The sequence below is a fragment of the Saccostrea cucullata genome, unplaced genomic scaffold (assembly GCF_032062105.1).
Source record: "Saccostrea cucullata isolate Sc308-1 unplaced genomic scaffold, CSIRO_AGI_Scuc_v1 ctg767, whole genome shotgun sequence".
NCBI lineage: Eukaryota > Metazoa > Mollusca > Bivalvia > Ostreida > Ostreidae > Saccostrea > Saccostrea cuccullata.
This window is the reverse complement of record NW_026926151.1, coordinates 206,821-229,040: the sequence shown is the minus strand read 5'-3', so window position 1 is coordinate 229,040 and position 22,220 is coordinate 206,821. Positions and strand designations below refer to the sequence as shown.

Genomic DNA, 22,220 nt, shown 5'->3' with positions numbered 1-22,220 from the left:
AGCATCATCTATCGTGTCATTTATTTCATCAATAGCATATATACATAAAATTAATAATTTGCCTGAAATACATGATAATGCTTTCTCATTCAGAAACTATTAAGTTCCTAGTGAAACTCTGAAATTTAAAATGCAGTGATATTAATCAAGACATTCTTCTGTGTGTTATGTGCAGATTTAAGTAGCATACAGAAAGAAATAGATACACCAGAGAGTTGGTAAACCTTTCGGTAAGTGGCATTTAACCGTTAAACGGTGAGCGATACTCGTATACCTAAATACAGTGTTATATTGTCTTCACAACGGCGAAGATCTCTCAAAAACGAGCGTTGAACAATACAGATAATACGGGTGAATTGTTAATGGAACAAGATGAACAAGGTAAACAGAAAACTGAAGGTTTTCAACTTAGAGAAATTATGCAGGGCATTTCCAGCATACAGACAATGCTAGCTAACTTCATGTTACAACTCGATGGTCAGGGTGAGTATCTTGACGACATTACAAACGAAATTAGAGCGAAAAACGGTATTCAGGAGAGGCTAGAGAATGTCCAGGAGCAGGCCAATGATACTATCTACCTCGTAACAGAGTTGCAGGACAATCAGAAGAAAATGGAGAGAGAATTAAATAGACTCAGGGATTACGTAGTTAAGCTTGAATATCGTGTGAACACGCAAAATAATCAAATTATCGACCTCAAATCAAGATCAATGGAGAACAATATTATTATCAGTGGGTTAGAGGAAAAAAGTCCAGAAAAAAAGTCCCCGGAAAATCTCGCCAATATTCTTAGAAATGTTTTCATCTCCGAAATGGGGATGGAAGAGACACCAGTTTAAGAACTCCGAATAAACCAATTTTTCTGCAGGGGGGGGGGGGGGGTATTATGTACAAAGAAAGTTCCCGAGACCCATCTGTCTACAATTCAGTGATAAGACACGAAAAGACCTTGTGATGAAGCATATTAAAGTTCTTAAAGAAAAAGAATCAGTTATAAGAGTAGCACAGCAGCAGCCGGAAGAGATCCGCGGGAGGAAAAAGCAACTCTACGAAGTTCAAAAGAAGTATGCGAAACGCAGTATCGAGTCAAAAATCAAGGGGGATAAACTTGTATTCACGCAAAGCAACTCAATTTACCGGGAGAAAGTTGGACCTTGCAAACCGCAGACGAAGTGATCACAGATGACGTGGTAAATACTGCCGTTAGTACAGGAAAGTCCATAGAAAAAACGGGAACCGGTTCATAGGACACGCTACGCAGGTCGACTCCTACAAACAGATCAAGAAATCGCTGGTGGATATCATGTGTGTCGAGACGGTGCCAAGCGCGAGTCACAATATATACGCCTACCGTTTCTCAAGTAGTGATGGAGTGGTGCATGAAGGTTCAAATGACGATGGAGAGCATGGAGCCGGTAAGTTGTTATTAAAAACGCTGGCCGATAACGAAATTAACAAAGCACTTGTAGTTGTGTCAAGATGGCATGGAAATAACATCGGACCCCGTCGCTTCTCGGACATTAAGGAAGCAGTTCTCGGTGCGGCAAAGAAGTTACCAGTCTCAGTTTGATAACTTTTCAATCTAGCATAAAAGGTGAATTCCGACTGTTATTTGAGTGGACCACTATCTTGAACCAATCTTATTACCGTTGACAGTGTTTCAAAGTGAAACAAACATCAGGTGTTTATTGAAATATTCCGGAATATTTAATGTTTACCCAATTATTCCGGCTTATTTTGAAATGGGGTATTTCCTGTTTTGTTTTTCGAATTTGGTAAACAATTTTCTTTTCATTTCAAATATTGCCTGGTGTTAACATAATATGTGAATATAATATATTTGACTTAAATACCACATAACAATGGGGGAATCTATGCACATAGTCTCCATAATATTAAACAAATATACATTATCTAATTGATATAAAATAGTCAAGTTATGATTTGTTTAAAACCAGAGTTTTCTCTTTTATTGTTTAAGTTTTTAAACTTTAATCCTAACTTTTTATGCTCATATCCTTTATCTCTGTTAAATAGAAAAGTATTTGTGCATAGTATTCTCTACAATCCGTTAGCTTTTTTAATTTTTATAAACGTGCTTACTTCCAATTTATTATCATAACTTTAAAAAAGTTTTTGGCAAAATCCCCCCCCCCCCTAATCAACAACAAGAGGCATGTCTTTTTTTTCATACTTTTTTCAACTTTTTTCCCTTATATTTGTTTTTGACAACTGGGGGTCAGCATTATTCCTATCATCATACAGACATTTATGGAACATGGGAAAATAACATAAAAATACTGTCAGTAAACTGCCAAGGCTTGGGGGATATAGATAAAAGAGGTGATGTTTTCAGAAATCTTAAAGCTAAGAAATATAATGTTTATTTTCTTCAAGATACACATTTTTGTGGGAAAAGATGAGAACATGATAAGAACACAGTTGGTGTATAAAGCTTTTTTTAGTTCTTTTAAATCAAATTCATGAGGAGTTGCTATCTTATTTAATAATAATTGGGAAGTAACAATATGTAACCAGTTTAAGGATAATGAGGGAAATAATCTTATTTTAGATGTCCTCATTGAAGACTTACCTTTTTTACTGATAAATATATACGGCCCAAATTGTGATAGACACAATTTTTTTTTAAGTTTACTTAATGAAATAGAGGATATAAATTGCTCTCAACACATTGTTATTGCAGGTGACTTCAATTTAATTTTTGATAAAGAGTTAGAGTCAATGAACTACGAAAATTTATACAATCCAAAATCAAAACTTGAAGTTTTTAAAATTATGGATGCTTTTAACCTAAAGGATGTTTATTGTGAAAATAATCCAAACTTAAAAAGATTTACATGGAGACGAAAAAACCCAATTAAACAAGCTAGGCTTGACTTTTTCTTAATATCAGAACCTTTGTTCACTGTGACTCCTTGTGCAACTTATGAGAATAGTTATTGGTCTGATCACTCACCAGTTGAGTTAAGTTGTAAATTAAAGTTCATAAAAGGAAGAGGATTCTGGAAATTTAATAACTCTTTACTAACTGATAAGGAATTTGCTAAAAAAAATAAAATGTAAGATTGAAGAGGTCAAAGTTCAGTATGTCTGTCCTGTTTACAATATGGAAAGACTTAGCTGTCTAGATAATGATGATATTCAATTTACTATTAGTGATCAACTTTTTCTTGATATTTTACTTATGGAAATAAGAGGAAAATCAATCTCTTATTCCACTTACAAAAAGAAGGAAACAAATGAAAGAGAAAAAAAATTAGAAAAAGAAATATTTGAATTAGAACAAAATTTAACAGAACAGTCAATAAATGAACTTGCAGAAAAACAAACAGAAATAGAAGAAATTAGAAAAAAAAAGGTTTAAAGGGCAATGTATCAGGTCAAAAGTTAAGTGGATTGAAGAAGGAGAAAAACCATCAAAGTACTTTATTAGTTTAGAATCAAGAAACTATGTCAGTAAGCAAATTCCCAAAATAGAAAGAGATGATGGATCATTTGTTTCTACCCAGAAAGATATTTTAGAAGAAACAAAAGTTTTTTTTATGAAAGTTTATGTAAAAAAAGGGAAAATGTTGAATCTGAAAATATTCTTGAAAAATTAAAAAATTATAAAGATATTCCCAAGTTAAGTAAAGAAGAAACAAATAGCCTTGAAGGTCCGGTGACACGTTCTGGAGTTCTTAAATTCCTAAAACAAATGAAAAATGAGAAGAGTCCTGGTCCCGATGGATTTACTTGCGAGTTTTTAGCTCATCTGAGCCGAAGGCTCAAGTGAGCTTTTCTGATCACAATTTTTCCGTCGTCCGTCCGTCCGTCTGTCTGTCTGTCTAGCTGTCTGTCTGTCCGTCCATCTGTAAACTTTTCACATTTTAAACTTCTTCTCAAGAACCACTGGGCCTATTTTGACTAAACTTGTACACAGCATCCTTGGGTGAAGGGAAATTTAAATTGTTAAAATGAAGGGACATAACCCCTCGCAAGGGGAAATAATCAAGAAAAGACAAAAATAGGGTGGGGTCATTAAAAAATCTTCTTCTCAAGAACCACTGGGCCAATAAGGCTGAAACTTACGTGAAAGCACCCTTGGATAGTGTAGATTTCAAATTGTTCAAATCATGACCCCCGGGGGTTGGGTGGGGCCACAATGGGGAATCAAAGTTTTAAATAGAAATATTTAGGAAAAATCTTTGAAAATCTTCTTCCCAAGAACTACTGGGTCAGAAAAGCTGAAACTTATGTGGAAGCCCGCTGGGGTAGTGAAGATTCTAAATTGTTCAAATCCTGACCCCCGGGGGTTGGGCGGGGCCACAATGGGGAATCAAAGTTTTACATAGAAATATATAGGAAAAATCTTTGAAAATCTTCACCTCAAGAACCACAGGGCCAGAAAAGCTGAAACTCATGTGGAAGCATCGTGGGGTAGTGTAGATTCTAAACTATTCAAATCATGACCCCGGGGGGTAGGGCGGGGCCACAATGGTGAATCAAATTTTAAAGAAATATTTAGGAAAAATCTTTGAAAATCTTCTTCTCAAGAACCACTGGTCCAGAAAAGCTAAAACTGATGTGGAAGCACCCTAGGGTAGTGTAGATTCTAAATTGTTCAAAGCATGACCCCCGGGGGTAGGGCGGGGCCACAATGGTGAATCAAAGTTTTACATAAAAATATATAGGAAAAATCTTTGAAAATCTTCTTCTCAAGAACCACTGGGCCAGAAAAGCTGAAACTTATGAGGAAGCATCCTTGGGTAGTGTTAATTCTAAACTGTTCAAATCTTGACCCCTGGGGGTAGGGCGGGGCCACAATGGGGAATCAAAGTTTACATAGAAGTATATAGGAAAAATCTTTGGAAATCTTCTTCTCAAGAACCATTGGGCCAGAAAAGCTTAAACTTATGTGGATGCATCGTGGGGTAGTGTAGATTCTAAATTGTTCAAATCATGACCCCGGGGGTAGGATGGGGCCACAATGAGGAATCAAAGTTTTACATAGAAATATATAGGAAACATCTTTGAAAATCTTCTTTTCAAGAACCACTGGGCCAGAAAAGCTGAAACAGATGTGGAAGCACCCTGGGGTAGTGTAGATTCTAAATTGTTCAAATCATGATACCCGGGGGTAGGGCGGGGCCACAATGGTGAATCAAATTTTTACATAGAAATATATAGGAAAAATCTTTGAAAATCTTCTTCTCAAGAACCACTGGACCAGAAAAGCTGAAACTTATGTGGAAGCATCCTGGGTAGTGTAGATTTCAAACTGTGTAAATCATGATCATTTGGGTGGGGTCACAATATGTATTACAAGGGGGAAATCTGGTAAAGAACAATATTGCAAAAAAATTCTCAGGTGAGCGATGCGGCCCATGGGCCTCTTGTTCAATTTTTTTTGGGGGAAAGATTTAGGTTCTTTTATTACAAGAGCAATAAATAATTCATATGATCTTGGAATTATAACTTATATTCCGAAATCAGGAAAACCAAAACAGTTTTTTAAAAAACTGGCGGCAAATTAATCTACTAAATATAGTTTATAAAATAACTTCAGGTTGTATTTGCTGAACGAATGAAAACAAAATTAGATAAATTAATAAAAAGAGACCAAACTGGATTTATAAAAGGCAGATTTATAGGGGAGAATATTAGATTAATGTATGATTTGATGCATTATACAGAATTTAATCAAGGACCTGGTTTACTAATGCTTATAGACTTTGAAAAAGCATTTGATACAATCTCATAGAAATTTATATATCAAACATTGGACTCTTTCAACTTTGGGCCCTCCATTAAAAAATGGATTGAGACCTTCTATGGTGGTATTAAGTCATGTGTAATACAAAATGGTGTTATTTCAGACTATATATTTCCTCAAAGAGGCTGTAGACAAGGTGACCCAATTCCACCATATCTCTTTTTGTTTTGTGCAGAAATACTTGGAATTCTTATTCGAAATAATAAAGACATTAAAGGCATAACAATGGAAGGCGAAAAATATAAACTTTCACAATATGCTGATGATACATCCCTTATTTCAGATGCTTCACCTACCTCAATGGATGGTATTCTACGAGAACTCGATTATTCTGCAAATATTTCAGGTTTAAAAATTAACTTCTTAAAAAAAATGGTTTGGATTGGAAGTAAGAAATATCCAAGGAAGTTTTTTCACCATTCTCTGTGGAAGCTTGATTGGGATAATTCAAATTTTGATCTGCTAGGAATAAAATTTTCAGCTAATCTGGAGGAAATGCTTGAATTAAATTACATATCAAAATTAACTGATATAAAAAACCTGCTATGTGGTTGGAGTATGAGAAAACTCACCCAAATTTGTAGATTAACAGTAATTAAAACTCTTATAATACCAAAACTAAATCATCTGATTCTTACACTACCAAATCCTAAACCCGAATTTCTAAAAATGTTTGAGACAGAGTTTTTTCACTTTTTATGGAATAGTAAAATTCATAAGATAAAGAAGAATGTTATAATTCAGGACTATAAATATGGAGGGTTGAAAATGGTAGATTACACAGAATTTATTTCTGCACTTAAATCAAGTTTGATTAGAAGACTAATTAACTCAGATGCAAAATGGGTAACATTGTTTAAAGCTGAACTAAAAGCAGACATTGAAAGCATGTGGATAAGGGGCTCAGATTACATTCTAAACTTAGCAAAGAATTTAACAAACAATTCCTCGGTAAGACTTATAAATATAAACCAAGAAAACAAACGTGTTACTAGAACATATATGGAATAACCTACATATAATGATAAACAGAAAATCTTTTTTTCTGTTAAAGCTATTTTGATGAAGGCTTTGTCTTTTTAAATGACCTTTTTGATAATGATGGTAACTTTTTCTGCATTGATACCATAGTAAACTTTAAAGTGAAAACACATTTTGTTGAATAAAATGGTCTTAAGAGAGCTATATTAAATTAAAAAGACTGAAGTATGCAAGAATAGAGGACATTAAAAGATTAAAGGTTATTGGACCAAATATTCCAAATGTAACTTTCATGTTTATAAAAGTAATAAAGGGTGTAAAGATATATATAAAATATTTATAAATATCAAGAGAGAGCCAATCAGTTCTGTTTTAAATTGACCACATAGAAACAATTGACCACTTGTTTGTAGAATGTTTCAAAGTAAAAGATTTATGGTGTAGGATTGAAGAATGGGTTTTGGAAAAAATTGAGATACATTGTTGTTTTGATAAAATAGGAATACTTTTTGGTAAATACGAGAAAGGAATATATGTAAATTACAAAACTTTATAATACTTACTGTAAAACAATTTATTTTTGCTGGTAAATATAAAAGTGTTCCAAAATTAAGTATCGATATCCTAATAAAGAGGATTATAGGAGGAATTTTTATAGAAAAAGTTTTGTTATTACAAAGTTGTAAATATATGAAATACGAAAGGCACTGGCAAAAAATGAACTAAAAAAGAAACGTACTTTCAAAAAAAATCATCTATTCTTATGATGAAATGTAATTATATGCTAATTTTAAGGATTTACATTAGTTAGTTATAGATATCTAAATGGATTTTTGTACTATTGCTGCCCCCCCCCCTTTTTTTCTTAAAAAAAAGTTCACGGTTACAAGTAATCTTTGTACTGTTGTAAACAAACGAAATTATCAAGAAATTTATCGTGTATATGTATATGTGTTTATATGCTTTGCTTATATATATAGTTTGCTTTGTATACTTGAGTTGTATACTTGAGAAAGCCAATAAAAAAAGTTCCTGTTGCAAATCAATACCTTCAATGGATATTCGTTTACCAATAACCATAATAGTTCTGCATAAAATTTGTGATACGTTAGAACATACGTACGGTATCGAACATATATAAAAAGGTGTTAGTTCAAACAATATTTTTATTGGCTTTTCACGGTTTCCTTAGAATAGGAGAGAGAACATCAGTTTGCTCTGCTAATAAGGTTTTACAAGTTTCACAGATTACTTTTCAGAAAAGTAAAATTTTGATTCACTTTCAAAATTATAAACATTCTGATGGTAAAGTTTTTACTCTAACAATTAATTCTTGCAACGCTTTAAAATATTGTCCAATGGGGGCATTAGAACACTACATTAAGATGAGAGGGAGGACAGATGGGCCCCTTTTTTGCTCCCCAAAACACTGCAGTCACAAGGCAAGAATTTTCAAACAGATTAAAGCAAAGCCTCATGTTTTGTAATTTGGATGTTAATAGATTCAAAGGACATTCCTTTCGAATAGGAATGGCCTCTTACTGTGCATCGCAAGGGCTGAGCGATAGTCAGATTAGATTCCTGGGTAGATGGAAATCGGATGCATTTAAATATTACATAAGACATGTGACACCATGTTGATATATGCTTGAGTGGAAGTGGATCCTTGGAACATATTTTATTTTGTTATTTGTTTAGGATCTTGACTTTGAGGTGATTTTCAGGAATATTAACTTATGGGGGCATATGTTTATCCCTCATCCAGAACAATAGGGCCTAAGTCATTTGTTAATACTTAGGCTGGTAGGTGACAAAATTGCGTGCATATAAACTTTTAAAACAAAGAGGAAGCTTACAGCGTGAAATATTTTTCAATATGGGGGCATATGTCTATCCCTCATCTAAAACATTGCTCGAGGTAGTCCTTACGTGAAGACCACACATGCAAACTTTGTAAGAACAGCGAGCAAGATGATGCTTTGCGAATATAAGGGCATATGTTTATCCCTTATAGAACATTCTACAGAGTCATTCGTTAATACTTAGGACCCACAGACAGCATACACTTGGAATAGTAACCTCATTTGGTTGTGATGTGGGCATATGTTTATCCCTCATAAGACACTTGTGAATTCAAATTTTTTATCATAATTGAATTTTAAAAGATTAATATTTGCATACCCACTGCTCTCTCCCACTATGAACATGCAGTCATCATCTGCATTCATAGGGCTATAGACGCAACTGCTTCTGCTATGAGTGCAATAGCTCTATCACATCCATGTAGAACACGCTCTACTACACTTGTATAACGTGTTGAGAGGTATTTGTATGAAATATTTCGTAAGAGGAATAAATATAAGTTTTTAATAATATTCTATAAAAAAAAAAGAAATTCAGAATATGCAACATTGCTGATTTATATCTTAAAAAATTCAATTTTGGTAAATGTATTTAATTGTATAATAAAACTTTCCAAAAATTGTAGAGAACTGCCATATTTTAATTTTTTGGTATCATGCATATTTGTACTAAGAACCATAACTCTTCACACTTGGGTACCGGTAATAACATTCAGTAAGAGAATATTTACTATTATATTTATTTAACAATGATTTCAGCTATTAAAAATAAATAGAAAAACTATTTTAAAAAAAAAGAATCATAGAAAAGCATTCTGGAATAATAATCATTATAAAAGCAATCCCATTTTTCATCATAGTGATGATTTTTGTCAGAGGGTTTCAATAACGTTGGTCGATGACGTCACAACTGCATCAAAACAAAATTTAAGAGAATGTGATGAAGGCGCTGCTTCTATCCAGATAACTGTGTTTGAGAAGGAAATACTTTATAAACTGTTTGTGATTTATTAGAGAAAGGAAGCATTTATTAGGTGTACTGATTTTAAAGCCGTATGTTTTTCTTTACTGAAGACAAGAAGCCGGGTCCTTACATGTATGTAAGTCAGGATTTCCTCTGATATTCTTAAAAAAAACATGAAAGAATGCAAATATAAGTAATAAACAACGATTATTCAGTGAACATGGCATTATGAATAGCAATAGCTCTGCTGGCATATTTTCCATGATGCGCTAGCGCGCATCATGAAATATGCCAGCAGAACAATTGCTATTCATAACGCCATATTCACTGAATAATGTTGTTTATTTCTTAAATAGAAACAGTATCTTGTCATATATATTTCATGAAAAGGTTGTTTTGCTGCATTACGGGACATATGTTTATTCCCATTTTTGAAATTTACAATTTACTCACTTTTGGAATGATTTATGTTTGACGTGTGTTGCCCTTTATTTTTCCTTTATGGGTCTGAACTTTCCCTAGTTGGTCAAGTCAGTGGCGTTTTCAGACCCATTTTCATGATTTTTCTGTTAAATCTAAGTGGTAATTACAGTAAATTTGGATTATCTCCCCTTACGAAATTGGTATATTTTTCATCTTGATATCTTGTGTCTGCTAAAAATTATATGTCATTGTTAATAATACTTTTGAGAATTTCAAACAAATTATTAAACGTCACAAAGGTGGCAACACACGACAAACTGTTTTACAGACTTTTTACTCATTGAAGGAGGATAAGATAAGGTGTTCTAGCGGTGAAAGGATTATGGAAAGAAATTAGCCAGTTGATGGGTAACCTGGGTATCAAAATACTTATTGCATTAAAATAAAAAAAAAACTATTTACTCAAAATTCAATCTTTTTCCATAAAACCATACTCGTTGGTATATTAGATAAAACACGGAATATATTGGAATAAAATGAAAATATCTGCAAATAATTCGGTTGATAGATAAATGGTTTTTTTTTTACTTTAATAACCTTCAAGGTATGATGTCAATGGAAATAGCACAGTCTTTTGATTTGACTGTTGGATTTTTATATTTTTGAATAGCTGAACATCCCCTAAGATTGATATTAACATATTCTTGCGCATTTCGGATTAGCTTCCCTTTTCACTTCGAAATTAGAAAGTTCTAGTGTACACAAAGCAGAATTGGTCCAAAATCGTGTATATGAAAAGAAGAAAACACATTTTTATGGCACTTAAATCGACATCTAGATGCATCGATGACACAATATCAATTAGCAATGATAATATATCCACTCTTATGTCAAAACGATATATCCTGGTGACCTTAATTAAAGATACAGCAGAGTCTGACACATGTATTTCATCTATGGATAATTCATACGAAACAGCGAATGGAAATCAAACAACCAATCTTTGTGATAAACTTGATGACATAAACTCAACTTTTCTATCACAAGATGAAACACACCCTTTACGCTTGGTTTAATGGTGGCTTATAGGTCCTTAATGGTGATTTAATGGTTGTCTTTAAGTCACCATTAAGCACCTTTAAGTAACATTTACACCACCATTAAGTTACCATTAAGCCATCTCAAAGTCCTTAATGGGTGCTTAAATGTAGCTTGATGGTAGCTTAATGGTGGCTTACAGGTCCTTACTGGTAACTTTAAGACCACCATTAAGTCACCATTAAGCTACCATTAAGCTAGACTTACAGGTGCTTAATTTCCAAACTCCATTAAGCTACCATTAAGCCACCATTAAGCCACAATTACGCAGTCGATATTACTGTTTTTATGGGTGAAAAATTATTAATATAGTGATTTGTCATCACAAATTATAAATGTCGAGTTCACACATATCTTGATTTGGTAAAAACAAGGGGAAAAAAAGCGAAATTCAAAATTAAAAAAAAAAAAATCACCATACACGGGGCGCGAACTCATGACCCTTCGTGTAGATGGCAGTCACCTTAACCATTAGACTAATTCCGCTCTTGTGAAATAAAGGAAAATATTAAATATTTATTTTACACAAAATTTGTTTTGGACTTGTAAAAGTATTTATTTTGTTGAACGTCTCCAAAGTCTTGAACTGATTTATTAATCAAACTATAAACATTTTTATTTACGGGTCTTTTTAAAAGGCTTATATCACATTAGTATTTCTAAACCGTTGAGTTCAGCTTTGAAATTGTAAATGAATTCTTCGCTCTGTTATTCGAAGATTTATACGTGTAAGCATTAAGGTTATCCGATCGTCAGGTTCTGAAAATCAGGTATTGAGTAATTGAAAATGCTCACAAAGATGTCTCTAAATCCTCAAATTAAAATGCATTTACCCACGGTGTTTCTTTAAACTTAATCTTTAAATTTAATCATATTATATAGGGAAAACAAGTAAATCTCAAGTAATTTTTCAGGAAATGCGATTTGAACTACCTACTGCGTATTTTTTAATTGATAATTGATCAAGAAATACATTTTAGGAATAAAACTCATAGGTATCCAGGCTTTTAAAGAAAATTGCATGAATTTTACACTTATTTGGTACTTTTCTTTCTCCTACTTACTTCCATCTTTTCATAATGCATAGTGTATAAAGTGTCTCCTTTCAAAGAAAACACCGTCAATCACTTCTAATTTCAAATCATGCTTATAAACATTGGTAACTAAGGCTAAATATAAAGAAATTTGATTTTTTTAAAATATGCAAGTTTTACTTAATTTTATGAGGTACAAATGTCAACTTTTTTAATACCGTTTGTTAAGACTTTAAAGAACATTGAATCATTCGTAGAGGCATAAAATGAAAATTGTTGCATGAAAAACTTTCAATTTTAAGCTTTATTTTAAGACTTTTTGAATTAAATTATAAATTAAAGAGTTATCCTTCCTGGCTGAGGATCGTATATCCTTAAATCATGATTGAAATTAAATTAACTATAGAGAAAACACAAAAAATCTATCATCGGGAAAGACAGATGATTTTTTTTAATAATAAAATATTCTGCGATTATTATCGGTTTTTGTGGCCAAGATTTAGGCCTAGTGACAATCCTCGTTTACGAGTTACACTGTACCTGGTTATGTATACAAAAACTTTTTTTAGAATATCATATTCAGTTAAAATTCTTTTTGTATCATAATGGGTATCAAAATAATTGTCATTTTACAATGAATCATAATTTTTAATTTGTTATATGCTTGCGTTAAATTTAAATTTTGTAAAAATAATTGATCATCAAAATCTGTTAGTGTACGTTGTTTCTGTATAGTTTCCTGTTAGTTGACCTGGGACGGTGGACACCTAATTAAGGTCTATTGTTTAACCAGTCGGTACTGTACACTGTTAATCTTACCCTTCAGTATACAGAATTTAATGATCTTATTTCTTCATATGATATAATTGGTTTGACTGAAACTAAAACAGACGACACTGATAATTTGCAAATACCTGGATATTCTTCTTTTTTAAAAAACAGATGTAAATTATCTAGAGTAAAATCAGGTGGCATTGCTTTATTAATTAGAGATTCCATTGTCAAATATATCAAAATAATCAATACAGATTGTAAATATGTATTATGGTTCAAATGTAATAGATCGCTATTTCATCTCGAGGATGACATTTATTTTGGTATTGTATATATCCCTCCAGAAAATAGCAAGTATTCATCCCCAGATTGTTTTACTGAAATAGAACAAGAGCTCATGTCTATATCCAAAGATTGTAAATATGTTTGTTTGCTGGGGGATTTTAATTCCAGAGTGGGCAAATTGAATGACTTTATTATAACAGATGAATTTTTAACAAATGTTAAACAATGTAATTCTGGTGTTGAAAATAACGATATTGAAACGTTTTTTGATAATGTAAACATTCCTCTTGACAGGACTGTAAAAGATTTTTCAAATAATAACTTCGGTTATAAGATGATAAATTTTTGTATAAATAATAATGTATATATTGTCAATGGTCGCGTAGGTAGCGATAGAGATGTAGGAGCACTCACTTGTAAAAATACTAGTACAGTCGATTATGTTCTAGCAAGTATGGAAATGTTCAAACTGTTAGGAAACTTTGACATCCTAGAATTTTGTGAAATGTTTTCAGACGTACATAGCCCTGTTTCATTTAGCATTGTTACTGAGCAAATTACATCTACCGTTAGTAACACACCTGTAAATAACCAATCACGTGTAACGCTCTGGTCGAATGACAAAGCAGACGATTTCCGTGAGAACATCGATAAGTCTATTTTAAAAAGTATCGAACAAGAACTTTCAAATTTAAGAACCTCAAATAATGTTACTAATGAAAGTGTCAACAATGTAATTTCAAGAATGTGTGATATATCTTTCAATGCTGCTGAGAAATCATTCGGAAGGAAAAGATTTCGAACTTGTAATGTAAAGAAAAAAGATAAACCATGGTTTAACAATAACTGTAAAACAGCAAGAAGAAAATTTCATTTAGCGAAGCGCATAAATAACGCAAATAAAACGAGTGAAAATAAAGAAAGTCTGAGGAAAGCAAGTAAATATTACAAAAAGGTAATGGATAACTCAATAAAACAGTACAGAAAAGACTTATCGCAGAAACTTATGAAATTACGTACAACAAATACAAAAGAATATTGGAACATTCTTAATAGTACTAAAAGATCAGAAAAAAGCTCTGCGGATTTAGAATCGATGTTTAATTATTTTAGAGAAATGAATGAAACTAGCAATACTGAATGTACCGAGGTTTTTTGGCCTAACTATTTACATGTAGATAATTACAATAACAATGAGCTGTTAGACTATCCAATTACGAGGGAGGAAATTTCATCGGCAGTTAATGACTTGAAGAACAGTAAGGCCCCGGGCTTCGATAATATTTTAAATGAGCACATAAGAACAACTTTACCATTGTTTTTGCCAATTTATGAAACTTTTTTCAATATTATTTTTGAAACTGGTATCGTACCAGAAAACTGGTTAATTGGTATCATGAAACCAATCTACAAAAATAAGGGTGACCCAACGCATCCTGAAAATTACCGCCCGATTACCTTTTTAAGCTGTCTAGGTAAACTTTTTACAAGAATCTTAGGTAGCCGTCTAGAAAATTATGCAGAAGTTATGCTTATTAAAGAAAGTCAGACTGGTTTCAGAAAATGTTACTCTACTTTAGACAATATCATATTATTACAATTTTTATCTCAGAAATTAATTAACACCAAAAGAAAATTGTTTTGTGCATTTATAGACTTTAAACAAGCGTTTGATACAGTCTGGCGTGAGGGACTTTGGTGCAAACTTCTTAGAAGTGGAATCGATGGCAAATGTTTTACTTTTATTAAAAATATGTATAGTGGTATCAAATCTAAAATACAAATGAATGGTCTGTCATCTGAATTTTTCAATTGTAATGTTGGTGTACGACAAGGTGAAAACTTATCGCCTTTCTTATTCTCGTTATATATTAATGACTTGGAAGATTTTTTGACAGATAGGAATATTGTTGGTTTGTCTAGTATTAGCAAAGGTATACAGGATGAGTTGTTTTTGTATATGAAATTGTTTATCTCATTTTATGCCGACGATACTGTAATTCTTGCCGAAACTGCTGAAGATCTTCAGAGAGCATTAAATGAATTTAGCAAATATTGTGAAGAATGGAAATTATGTGTGAATATCAAGAAAACAAAGATACTTATTTTTTCAAAGGGTAGACAGCCAAAGAATATTTTTACATATAATGGCAGTATCATAGAAGTAGTCAAGGATTTTAATTATTTATGGATTGTATTTTCTCGAACAGGCTCATTATGTAAAGCAAGAAAACACCTATGTGAACAAGCACAAAAGGCAATGTACGGTGTGATACGTAAAATTAGGCAGTTTAATCTCCCCTTCGAATGTCAATTGGATTTGTTTGATAAAGTAGTTTTACCAGTATTGTTATATGGCTGTGAAATATGGGGGTATGAAAATATTGATATTATTGAACGAGTACATTTACGTTATTTAAAACATATATTGAATTTGAAAAGTAGCACTCCAAGTTATATGATTTATGGAGAAACTGGTAGGTTTCCATTACACATAAATATTTACACAAGAATGATAAAATATTGGGCAAATCTTGTGAATGGAAAAGAAAACAAATTGTGTAGAATAGTATATATGTATTTACGTAAACGACATGATATAGAGGAAATGAAAAATTCATGGATATCATTTGTACAAAAGATTTTTGATAGATGTGGCTTATCAAATATATGGTATGAGCATGAACAATATTTTTATAATGTAAAATGGAATACTGCTACAGTCAAACAAAGATTAAAAGATCAATATATTCAAAAGTGGAATAGTGAAGTTCAAGAATCTTCAAAAAGTTTAAATTATAGAATTTTTAAAACCAATTTTGAGTGCGAAAAATATTTAACACTGTTATCATTTAAATTTAGAAAAACTTTTGTTAAGTTTAGAACCACAAATCACCACCTCCCAATTGAAACAGGTAGATGGAATGGTACTCAAAGAAATGAAAGAGTTTGTAGCTTATGCAGTAGTAACCAGATAGGAGATGAGTATCATTATATTTTAGAATGTAGTGCTTTAAACCAAATAAGGAAAGTTTATTTGAACCAAAAATTTTGCTGTAATCCAAATATCATCAAGTTTTGTGAAATTATGTGCCAAAATGATGTTGATGCTTTGAAACAATTATGTACATTTATTTCTAAAATTAATAGTATTGTCTGTTCTCCTTAGTTATCACCTTCTGCTTGACCCACTGTATTATATGTATATATGTTTTATCTGTTTTGTACCTCATGTACCATTTACATGGTTTTGAGCGAATAAATTGAATTGAATTGAATGACCCCGTTTCCTAATGTGTATAAATCTGGTCGGATGTCATGTTTAATCTGATCAGCTGTTCTGAAAATCGATTTTGAAATAACAATGATTGAAGACCGACTAGATTTTGACAGATATCGCTGCATTATGTAAGAAAAAATAACGAATTCATTCTAATTATTAATGATGTAAAAGTCAAACTTTGAAAACTAAACATTATTTTTATACCTGTGGCCCCAGCCCGCCTCCCCCCCTCCAAAAAAAAAAGACAGATTTTTTTTCTAATGAGAACATGACTTTATATTCCTGGGAATTATGTAGCGGAATATGTTGTTTTTAACACATGAAATAAAAATACCATCAGAGTCTTTTTAAAAAAAGTAAAATATATTTTGTGTTTATGGATGAAGATAATTTTAAGAACAAATTGATTTTCGATATTGAGAAATTAAGATATTTCACAGGGGGTTGGCCCTGGCGTGTATTAAATAATTATTTATTTTTTAAAACAAAAATCATGTACACAAATAATAAAAACCACGTATGTAATAATTATTTATTTTTAAAAAAATCATATGCGGTAATAAGATAAAACTTCTTTCTTATTGATAATGTAAATAATTAAAAAAAAAAAATTAGAATCCGGGAGCAAGCCCCTGTTAGCTAACTTTATTCTCAGTGCCCGAGATTTTGCATGTTGACAGAAATGTTATATAAAAATGACGATGGATAGAAAATTATAAATCACAGAAAAAAAAAGATTTTGCGTAAATGACATTGAAATAACTTAAAAAGTTAGATCAAAGATTCGATATAAAATGCGTAAAACGTAAAAGTTTAATGAGGTTTGATCATTAAGTCACCATTAAGCTCGGCTTAAAGGTGGCTTAATGGTAGCTTAATGAAGTTTGGACATTAAGCACCTGTAAGTTGCAGCTTAATGGTGGCTTAATGGAGTTAACGTCTTTAAGCACCATTAAGTCACCATTAAGCTACCATTAAGCGATTGCTTAAAGGTGCTCTTTCGTCTTGTGTATCGTCAACTTCCCTTTCTTATGCAGCAATATACCCTAATCACATGTTAACAATGTTTATTCAGTAGAGGTCATGACCCCATAACTTTACGCTTTTGAAGCGCTTCCGAAACCTCATAAAAATCCTAACAAACAAAGTGCTGTCAATCTTATGTGGATACTCAAACATTCAAAAGAACTTTTGAACAATCACAAGATTTTACCAAAATCACCAGCTTTAAAACTTACGACTTTTCAACTTGACACACAATTATTCATCCACTATAAATTGAAGCCCAGGCGTTTTGATATCATTAACAACTGTTTTTTTTTCAATAAAAAATGAACTCGTAGATTTACTTTCCTGACCATTGGTTATTATCAAAATCATTTTGTTAAAACACATTCTGATTGCATACACAAGTACTCTGAAACTGACATCAAAAAGATGCTTGAGTTTCTGATTGACAATATCTATAAGGTTTTGTGGTTTTGGAGACCAGGTATTCGAACGATTTATTGGAATTCCTATGGGTATCAATTGTGCTCCGTTATTAACAGACATATGTTCGTATTTATATGACACAGAATTTGTACAAAATCTTATGAGTGAGAAGAAGAAAACACAGGTTGTGGCCTTCAACTCAACATTAAGATAATATCGACGACGTATTGTCAGTTAGCAACGGTAATTTCCTTTCCTTCGTCGATACGATATATCCTGGTGAGCCTGAGGTAAAAGATACCAAAGAGTCTGACACATCTGTTTTGTACTCGGAAATTTTATTTGTAAAAATCATTAATGGAAATCTAACAACCAAGCTATATGATAAACATGATGACTTTAACTTTTCTACATTTTAGACCAAAAATAACCCCGGTATTACATGTATCTGCAGCATATCTAAAGGACTTAAAATTTGTTTTTTTTAAATTTTTTTCGATGATAGATTTTTAGGGTTTTATCTAAAAATTAATTGAATTTTAATCATGGTTTCATGATTGTAAATCTTCAAATATAAAAGCAGCGAATTCAATATTTAAATCAAAAACTACACTTTTAGTTTTATAGCAGACTCTTGGATCAAAAATATTTTAAGTTATATGAAATCATTTTCAAAAGATAAATAATTAGTAATTATTTATTTTTTTTGATAAATAAAACTACTCAAGACATTGAAAATGTTCATTAAAAAACTTTAATAAGTCAAAATAAATTTTGTGAAAAAAAGAGGTTCAGTATTTCCCCCACAAATGGCGATAGCCAAACGTTTGAATCGATCGCCGTTTAGTGTTATATTTGTGTGTTCGCGTCCCGTTATGGACGTATTTTTATTAATTTTTCTTTCATTGTGCCTTTTGCATTATTGATGCTTAATTACGTAATGCTTAAACTCGACATTTATGATTCGAGAGAATAATTGAATATGAAAATAATTTTTCAGCCCCCCCCCCCAAAAAAAAAGTTTTAGCAACTGCGTAATCATGGTTTTATGGTAGCTTAATGGTTGCTTATTTGAATATACAGTGGACATAAAGCATAAAGTTTTGCTTAATGGTGGCTAAATAGTGACGTTCCGGTGGTCTTAAATCAACAATTAACACCTGTGCGCCATATAATTTCCCGCGAAAGACTTAGAGATGGCTACATGGTAGCTTAATAGGGGTGTTATTATTACTTAATGGTAGCTGAAAGGTTTTTACATGTAATGTTGACTTGAAGACAACCATGAAACCTTTATAAAGAACTTAAAGGCCACCATTAAGCAAAGCTTAAGCAAAATTAAATGACGTGCTTCATTATGTGATACATTGAAAAAAAAATATAATATAGTAACGTAATATTTTAGTGGCCTACCTCTCTGAACTAATCCCATTAAACCATCATGGCAGAATTCAATTAAACTTTTCACATACACGTTCGAAAGGCACATGAATTGGTCAGTACCATATTTGTCCCTTCCGCATCCTAATCTAGCAGAGGCTTCCCTAATCGACTCAAGTGTAGACGGACAGGATCTCACGTATCCATACGTGTACGATCCAGCATAAATCTGAATTAAGGAGAGAACGTTATTGTAAGATTAAATGGTAAAAAGTTTTACTGAAATACTCATATTTTTTTAGTACCTTGAAGACGGATAAAATATTCTTTTTGACCATTAGCTTTTGCCGCTTTTATTGTAAACCTTACTTTTAAGTGCAATTTTAAAGGATGATAAATAAATCATCTGACAGTAACTCCTGTACTTAGGCATTTATTCACTTATATTTACATTTGCTGATGCCTTTCCTTATATACCAATGCTAATAAAATTGAAATTCAATTTTCAATGACATGTATTTGGTCACATGATCAGATATTCCTGCGTATGGAAAGCACACTGCTCGAGCAATTTGGAAAGTTCTGACTGTGACGTCAAATGACGTCGATGATACTTTACGTTGCATTTCAAAATCAAAGTATAAATACCGTAAGTCTGGAAATTTTTGTTGTAGATAAATTTATAGCAAATTTGCGAGTTCATTGCATATGCAAAAATATTTTTCTTAAAAATAAATCAACATAATAAAATGCAAGCAAAGCAGTGGTCATTCGCAAAATTTTGAAACGTAAAAGTTAAAGTTAATCAACAGCTTTTTGACGCATATTCGCAAAATTAAATCGACGTAAATTTTTCCAGATTTACGGTAATGCCTAAATTTCTTGGTAACATGACTAAAAAAAGTTAAATATAAATATAAGAAATAAGATATATCATTTTTCAGAGTAACATTGGGTTATGACATGTAGTCGGTACGTGATCAAATCTACTACATGTATAACGCCCGTCGGGCATTATAGAATTTGATAACGTGATCGACTTCATGTCATACCCCAATGAAACTCTAAAAATGATATCTTATTTCTTAATTAAAAGATTTTTGCACAATAAAACATAAATGTCAAAAACCTGTCTCAAATTTAGACACCTCAAAGCACGAGGGAAAAATAAAATCAACTTAATTAACGATATCAAGATCCTCTTCAAGAACTTATACATGTACATACAATTGTACATGAATGCAGCTCATGGCAGTGGTAAATTAATATAACTATATATATATATATATATATATATATATATATATATATATATATATATATATATATATATATATATATATATATATATATATATGTACGTGTAATATTTTTATTGCCGTTCAAAAGGTTAAAGTTTTTTATAGGTACAGAAAATTATTTGTTTCAAAAGAAAGGTCTTTTTACAAAGAATACATATGTGAAGAAATGACGTCCTAGTATATACTGTTCAAAAGATATGGCTAAAATGAAAATATAGAATTTTGTTTTAAAAAGGGTTAAACTCCAAGGTCAAGGTCAGAAGGTCAAATCTGTTAATACCCAAAGAAAGTCACAAGGAATACACATGTGAAATATGAAAGTCGTAGCTCCACTAAATCAAAGTTTTGGGCAAGGTTAAAGATTTTTTCTGACAAATTACAAACAGATAGATAGAGAGATACACAGACGCCTAGACAGACAGACAGACGGACGCCACAAAATCTATACACCCCTGAAACTTCGTTTACAGGGGCAAAAAAACATACATATATTCATAATATAAATCTGAGTTTTCATGTCTCAATTTTAAGTGCATGTGTGATGATGTATGAACTTTTCAAGTAAAGCGATATTATTATCTTTTCATGGAATTACAAGACATTCAAATTTACTGTTGCAAACAAGTTAAAAAATAATTAAAAAACATTCATATTGTAACAAGTTGCTGGTTATGCCCCTGTGAACGAAGTTTCGTATATAGTTTTTTCGTGTCCGTCCGTCTTAATGTCTGTCTAGCTGTCTCTCTGTCCGTCTGTATGTCCACAAAAGCCTTAACATTGCTTAAGGGGTAGGGCTTTCATACTTCAGATATGTTATCCTTGTGAAAAGTCTATTTATTGGATATCAAAAACTTTGACCTTGGAGTTTGACCTACCTTTAAAAAGCAAATTATGAAAATAAAGTTTAATTGGTAAGGACTAGTTCTTTCATACTTTACATATTTAATCCTTAATTGTGACAAGAACTTTCATTTCAAAGCAAAACCATCGACCCTTTGACATTTAAACCTTCATCAATTTTTCTCAATTATAAAATATTACCAAAGGATTTTACAATTTTAGAAGCAGAAAAATTTATACATAGAATAAAACTTACCTTGTTTAACTGCAATATAACAATACATAAAAATAATACTGGCCATGCGTTTTTCATGAAGACTGGAAACATTGTTTGTAATTTCTGCATGTCACACTGAATCCGTGAATATTTCTATTTTTTTGGAAATAATTTCCTCCTAATGAAAGGGGAAATGAATGTATACCAGAAATATGTTAAATTTGCCAAGGTCTCATTTTAACAAATTTGTGATCATCAGGAAAACCTTTTTTTCATTTTTTTTAATGATTTTAAGGGGGGGGGGGGGGTTCAAAAAAATACATAGACAATGTTCTTCATCATCTGATAATTTTTAAATAATTAATGATCAACTAATCTTTATTTGTAAATCATTAATTTTATCGATGTTTGGTATTTCGTTTTATTTGATTGAATGGAACTTATGTTACCCCGTCTTAAAAGTAATGTGTTTTATCACCACGGAGCACAGCTAACAAATTTGTAACATCAGAAAACAACGTTGAGAAAGTTTCCCAAAGCTACCCATCCTATTCATTTTATACAC

The 22,220-nt window shown here is 31.8% G+C and overlaps 1 pseudogene; it reads left to right on the top strand.

Annotated features, from left to right (window-relative positions):
• Positions 1-419: 419 nt before the first annotated feature.
• On the top strand, positions 420-1,573 carry LOC134270953 (protein IMPACT homolog; annotated as a pseudogene).
• The last annotated feature ends 20,647 nt before the right edge of the window (positions 1,574-22,220 follow it).